This window comes from Dunckerocampus dactyliophorus, chromosome 6, assembly GCF_027744805.1.
Source record: "Dunckerocampus dactyliophorus isolate RoL2022-P2 chromosome 6, RoL_Ddac_1.1, whole genome shotgun sequence".
Classification (NCBI taxonomy): Eukaryota; Metazoa; Chordata; class Actinopteri; order Syngnathiformes; family Syngnathidae; genus Dunckerocampus; species Dunckerocampus dactyliophorus.
Window position 1 is genome coordinate 10,551,932 of NC_072824.1, and position 7,910 is coordinate 10,559,841.

The window sequence follows — 7,910 nt, forward strand, 5'->3', positions numbered from 1 at the left end:
TAACCATAAAGCTAATGCCACATTTAGGCTAGGTTCGGAGAGATGGATACCTTGTTCATTTCAATGACTCACTAAAAAGAGTCGGGGAAGCGAGTTGTGGATAAGTTGAACAGTGAAAACATTTATTACCACACAATAAACTGGCAACATGAACATGATATACAATAAAAGAAAATAAAATGTTGAGCTCTTAAAATAAATAAATTTAAAAAATAGGTTGTGTCCCTTTAAAGTGTGCGTGCACACTGCTCCTTCTTAAGTGAACCTTGCATCCTTTCATTTTTCAGTATGTGACCCTCAGTTGAAAAAGTGTGGACACCCCAGCCCTAAAATGTCACATTGTCAAACAAATATGAAAAAATCTTTCTTCATTGTAAATAAATAGCTGTCTGTCCGAATGTTAGCTTGCACGCTTCTTCTGGTTCATGGAAAATGGCATAACAAACAGGACAGTACCATTTGCATTCTGGGGTAGCGGTAATCGTTTAATTGTGGCTCAAGCGCCAAAAAAAAGGAAGTGCGGAAAAAAGGTTTTGAAAAATTGTCAAACATTATTTTTTTTGTTTGTTTGTCCATCTGTATTCTCAGAATCAGAATCAGAATCAGCTTTATTCACCATGTATGTTACCACACTAGGAATTTGACTCCGTTACAAAGTAAAAAAAATAGTAAATACAGGTTGACAAATAAAGGAGAAGAAGGAAAATACTATACTGTACATATTTAAATAGAATATGTACATAATTATGGAATTTACAATGTTACAGTTTACAATTTAAAGTGTTACTTCTAGAACAGCATATAGTCCTGTGATGGAGGGCTTTTCGGGGTCTGGGACAATGGTGAAAAGTTTAGCTAGCAGACTGGTTTCTGCTAGGATTAAAACTCATTAAAATACTCAAACTCCAACAAAAGGAAAAAAAAATACTCTCAATAATGTGAAGAATGCTTAATGTGAAAGCGTTGTACAGTTGTTCCTCGCTACATCGCGTTTTTTCAAAAATTACTTAATAAATGATCATATGTAGTATTCTGGTCACTAGGTGTAGGTAATGATACATTAATGGGACATTACCTTAGATTACATTACCTTAACACTGCAGGTAGTCAGCCATGGTATATCCGACATGATAAGAGTGACATAAAATTCTCCTTCCATTCCGTTTTTGGCTTCTTATTTTATCGTTCTTAACCACACCGTTTGAAACAGCTGCGATAAACGAGGGACGACTGTATTTTTTCGCCCAAGGCAACGTTATGGTTCATGAAGATGACATAAGATGTTACGATAAACTATGGCAAATTGTCTTACAAATCGTAATTATCATGATACAAAAATATTTTGTTTGTTTGTCCGTATGCTAGTTGGAAGGATACTTTCACGTTCATGGAGAATTACGTAAAGTTAAAACGTGTTATTATGTAATAATTAGGCAGATTAAAGTACAGTACCTCCATTTGGGTAACAGTTACATCCTGACTGAAGCATCAGATTCATCCAAGTCATAAATAGCTTTGTTTATCTTCCCGAATGTTAGTTTGCAGGCTACCTGTGGCTCATGTAAAATAACGCAAGACATTAAGACAAACAGTCGGGACGCTACCATTTGCATTCCGGGTAGTGGAGGAAACAGTTCCATTGCAAAAATCAAAATTTTTATTTTGATTTGTACAAAAATAAAATGGGTTCTCACCCCAAGCGCCACCCTTCCCCAAAGTCTCATCAGAATCGGTTTGTGTAGTTTTTGCAAAATGCTTTGAACATACAAATAACAAATGTGTTGGCCACAACAATACCAGACTTCGCCTTTTACTTGGCAGAGCTAATAACAATAATAATCTTAATAAATGGAATTGTGATGATAGCCAAGTTTTTGATGACTTTTGGCTTCAATGTTATGATTTTATGTCCCCTCCAGATGTAAAGGCTTTACGACCAAAACCCAAATCTTAGCGAAACGTACTCGGCATGAAATTCTAACATCCTTCCACTGATGTGAGACATAAACCTTGTGTCCTGTTCTCAAGTCAGGCAGTTGTAAAATATACAGCTAATATTCTGTCTGGGGTGAGGGAGCAACATGTTTTCGGATGTTTTTCTGGTTCGCTGGAGTTTCTGCTTTGATTGTGTGCATATGTGATTCAGCGCTTCCTCTCATGAACAAAAGATTTTTAACTCACCAAATACTCTGAGCAAATAAACCCAATCAGCATGCATTAAAACAGGAACTTTATATCTTATAACATGGCGACAACAACATGGGACAATGCACATCTTGCTTGTTTATAGCAGAAACAGCTGCTCTGAATGTTATTCAAGACCCAGCAGGATTACATGGTGCCTAATATCACATATGGTCATTGACTGCATTTGCTTTGTGGTGCTATATTGTGCTTAAATAAAACCCTCAGAAAGGTAAACTGATCTCATTATTCTATAATTAATACAAGACAAAAAACAAGCATGAAATGAGAGCTCCTTATTCAACTCTGTCTCTGTAAATCAAATCATTTTGTTCATGGATTCTTTGGAACAAGCCCTCACTTCTGGCTGCCATACCCATTGAGCACCTCACCCTCTATGCCTTATAAAGTTAAAAAAAGAGCCTAAACTTGTCTTCTTTACTCTAAAAAAGGTTGAATTTGTCCAAAAAAAATGTACATACAGTAGGACCACTGCAGTTACTATTTAAAAAAGACACTTCCCTTTTCATGTAGGACTTGCAAGATTTTTGGTTAGCATCTAGGGCAGTGGTAACCAACCTTTTTGAGCCCAAAATCCCTGGTCTCAGCCATGAAGCAAGGCAAGCTCCACCCACCTCTCACATCACTGAGATATTTTTATATGCCATTTTTTTCATTTTGCACAAAGGTTTTAAAAAAGTGATACATGTTTGGAAACAAAGCTTTGTGTTGTTATTGTGAATTGGTGGGGATGCTGCAATTGATCGTCATTTTCTGATAAATGCCTTTCAAAGCTGATCGCAACAACCGATCCCCGTATGGGGACGACATGACAGTTCATGTCATGACAACGCAAACATGACATGAATGTGAATGTGTGCTGTGTAGGGTTGCCAACACCCGTATTGAGCCAACATGGGACGCACTTGGTCCCGTATTACCTCGAGAATCAACATTAGTCTATAAAACCGCAATGGTTTCATTTTGACAGCTTGACGCAGGCTACGCCAATTGATGCCACCTAGGGATGACCCGGATACTTGTTTTAGACGCGTATCCGTTACGGATAATGCATTTTTGATGAGTATGAGCATGAAACGAGTACAGTTCGTCATCCGTAATACTGATCAAGGAAAATCCTCATTGGGCAACTACTTCATGTATTCACTCTTGGTGTTCTGACTATTCCTAGTTCGGAACTTGTTTTTGTCCCACGGGGAAGCCACAAGTGGATATCATGTTCATGAGGTACGTACTAACTTTTTCAAGTATCACTGAACAATGTGCTCTCTTGTTGTCATTATACTAATTAAGTCTTGTGCCCAGCCGTATGATGGTGAGACTATGACAGGGTTTAGTTTTGAGTAGCTCACAAAGGGTCAAATAATGTTTGCTTCAAATCTTAGTAGTTTTTCAACTTAAATGTTCAATTCAGACTTCATATAATGACAAATGAGCACAAAATAGCATAAAAACAATGGCCATACTGTATGAGTGGAGATCTGCTTGGTAAATAAAGTGGTAACACTTTACACTTACAATAAGGTACACAAAATCACAGTAGTGAATGGGGAACGAACCTACCAAACTCTTACCCTAACCACTACTCATTAGTTAGTCATTAGTTCTTCATTAGTTCCTCAGTAACTACTCTACTCATCCGTGCATTATTAGTTTGTCAGTAACTAGTCAAAATTTATGTGCCTTAGTCATTAGTTCTTCATTAGTTCTTCATTAGTTCTTCATTACTCCCTCAGTAACCACTGCATTTTTCTGTACCTTTTTTGTGTACCAATGTTGCCAGTCATAAATAAAAAAGAAATAGTTGACAGCTCTAATAGTGATGAAAGTTGGAGACCCCTGCAACCGGGACACTCAATTTATTCTCTTTTAAGTTAAGCAGGGAAAATTTCTATTTAATAAAGATATTTATTTGTATTATTTTATTCAGTTAACTACCTTATCTTCAACTAAAAATTAAATTATTGAACAATTAATCTCCCATGTATTCGTATTACTCCCAAACATGCATAAAATTAAATTCAGGTTTGTGTCAAATAGTACAGAAATCATTTTACAAAAATAAAGGCAAAACAAACTTAAGAACAACAAAATTAAGAAAAACTATCCACCCACACATTTATTTTTCAATAATTACCGACAGTATTTGCCAGGGGCCTTTGGAATTGTCTAACGGCAGCTTTGGCCAATTGCACTCATCATAAATACATTGAAAAATGTACAGTTAATCCATGTGATTGGTATCGGTATCGGGTGATCTCACTCATGGAAGATCGGTGTCGGTATCGGCAGCATTACACCCTGATCGGAGCATCCCTAGTAATTGGTTGTTGGTGTCAACATTTTGGCTTTTTTGCATTGTGACTTTTGCTCTGTTTTTACCATTTTTGCTGTTGTTGCAGTGTGACTCGGGTCAATGACAAATGAACCACGGGCCGCACTTTGGGCCCCCATGCTTCTGTGGCTCTTCCTCAGAGTTTGACCCGTGGCATCAGCTCTATGAGCGAACCACTACTCTATTTACTACTGTTGTTGCGGCACGTCACGAGGTGCACGTCACTCAGCACTTGTTGCTTGAAGAGGGTAGACAGTGTAGCGTGTGCTTTCACCTACGGGTTTTGGGGACTGGGTTTAGGGCCGGGGTTGGCGAGGTGCGTGCCTGGAGCGTGGGTGATGCGTACAGACATCGCTGTCAGGGGTCAAAATGCATGCCTATTGGCTGGTCTGCTGGTCACTCACCGGGAAGGGAGAGCATTGATGTGATAATGCATTCATTTTTCATTCAATATTTTTAATGATCTACTGGCAAAGTCCCAAAGATAAATGGGAAGGTGACTCCTGATGAGGGGATTAAATATTATCTGCTTTGTGGTTTTCCTTTGGCTTTTTGCAACAAAAGGGTGCCAGTAATGGCAACCATAGAACTGAATACAACTTACATTGAAAAATTAGCTTGTAAAACACTGCATTTTTTTAAACGGTCTGTCTTGGCTGCTCTGTACAATACTGACGGAGATGAATAAGCTAGTCTTTTGATGCCCCAGGAATACATCTAGGGTCAGTCCTAGGCCCCATGTCTGGAGATCCTTTGATGCACCAGTCAGGTTGCAAAACTCATGTCTCAGCAGCCTGTTTTTAAACATTCTTGGTCCAACAAACCACATCCTCATTGGACATTTGTTTATGACCCACATTTCTGATTCCAGTCTGACTTTTCATCACTCAGCATGTTGATTAAAAGAAATGGCTGCCCAGTATGCCTCGGTTTAATGAATGGATCAGATAAGTGCAAACAAAGCTGAAGAGTAATTATATAGTCATATAATACTTCCTTCGTCCCAGCATCCTTTTACACACAGTGATGAGTCAACATGATGAGAACCATTCCCTTTGCTGCTTCAGATCAGCTCCAATGTCAATGGAGAGACGACAACTCAACACAATAAAAAGGTCAGCTCAAGTTCACCACCTCTGGCTTTCCTAATGAGGGAAACAATGAGTTGTAGGGATGGCTACTTCTGCCATCTGGTGGCTGTAGTTGACTGTGTCAGGGTGTTTTTGGAGCTACAGTGCAGGACAATGGAGCTTCCTGTATATCCATGGTTGGTTTCTTGAGCACACTACTCAAGAGATGTTATGTAAGAAGATATTGCCTGAGATGGGCTCCAGTCCATAAGGCTTTAAAGGACAAGGATCTACAAATACAACAGTTATTATTGTCCCTTCAAATGTGGACACTTGCTCTGCTCGGACAAGCTGCAGACAAGGTTTATGACGTCCCACAGCGCTCGTCATAGATGTTCAACACTTTGAAGGCCTGGAACATATTGGAGTGAAGTGCAGTGAAGCAGCACAAAGCCACACACAGAGGAGCATGCAAGAGCTTCTCTTTCAACTGCAGCCAGCAAGAGTCCATGGAGGTTTGTCTTTCCATCAGCACTCTCCCCACCCAAAATGTTCTTGCCCATCTTGAGATGTTTTTCCAAACAATGCTGTTGACCATTTTCTTTTTTTTTTATTCCAAATTCTAACCGGTTGTATGGAGGTGCTTTTTCCATGATTAGAACTATGTGACAAGGCCCAGGATTTTCTAAAAATGAATTCAACTTTTGACATTAATAATTGAGGCTGTTCATCAAATCTTGGACTTTTAACAAGTGCAGTCACCTGTTTGGATGCTGTTCAGAATGAGTGGGGTCATTGCTGTAACGAGATAAACCAATGAAGGAAATTTCCTTTTGACGTTATTCATCTCACGGCTTAAAAATGTAGATATTTGAAGATATGAGCATGAAAGTCCTGTACGTTTGTCTTGGGTTTATGACAGGTAGAGACCTGAAAATGACTACATGCCGATTTAGCCTTAAGATTCAACTACCTCGGTCATTTTTTCCCAGCTACCATTCAAAATAAGGTCCTCTGCCTGAGTTATAACAATGTTGGAAAATTTGAACAAACAGTTTCAGTTTCAACACTTGCCTAAAAAAATGATTTGGCTGCAGATGCTTGCTTCATGATTGTTTTAAAATTTAGAATCAGAATGTCTGGTTGACATAGTTCCAAAGGCACCAAATTCATTTAGATCAGCTGTATCTGATGAGTTGCTTGGGTTTCCAAAGAAAGTATTGATAGTTGCAGCTGAATCGAGATAGGTAGATTGGATCTCCAGACCACAGTGGACCACCCTCCAACTGACGCTTAGATTACTGTAGATGTAGAGAATGTAAACAGCCATAATCTGTAATTGTCAATACTTAGGGTGCCATAGCATTTCACTATTTATACTATTGTAAATCCTTTTCCGAGAGTAGCAGGTGTTACAGGTAACATTTACTAGCTTTCCCCTGAAACTATAGCTTGGTAAATAATAACTAAGTTTTTTTTAAATGTAATTGTAGTTAAACAGGAAATGATAATATACAGTATATACAGTACTGCATTACAATTAACAGTATTAACATTTTTGTACAAACGGACCAAAATGAATAGTCTAATTTTATTCAAAGGTTAATTTGGTAATGAATGGAAGCTCCTGCAAGCTATTTCTATTGGATTATAGCTTTTATTTATGGCAAAATACTGTAATTCCAAACAGAGCACAGTGTTTGGTCCCACATATTAAAACTGACAACTTGAAAGTGACGTGTGCTGGACACGTTGTCTAGTGGTCGCGTGCTTACTTCTGGGAAAGTGCTTAGCCAAAAAAGGCAGTTTGTAAGCGTCGGCGTGATGATGGCTGCTGTTAATTCTATTTTGAGAGCATGGTACTCACTTGAGGTTTGTGAGATTTACAATTTCTCTCTCGATCTTTCTAACTAAAACATATAAGCTGCTGAACGTTCCAGCAGAGCGGCTTGTTTTTAAATCATCAACTGGTTTCGTCATCCATCACGCTAAACGGAGCGTGGACAAATGTGTGGTTGAATGTGGTCTACTTATGGCAGTGACACTGTTGCTGACCTGTGACAAATGTTTTTACAGTGTGGAAAGTTAACAGAGGCTTTAAAGACCGTGGCTGCATCCCTGTGCGGTTCGGTATCTCTAGACCTTAGCTCTCTTCTTCCACAGGGGACGATCAAGCAGTGTATGACATCGGGAGCACCGTTGAAAAGTTTCTGCAAAATAGGTTTAGGTTTGTACCAAAACAATCACAAAAGCCGAACATGAATGGACACAATCTACAGGATGAGGAGAAAATCATCAAA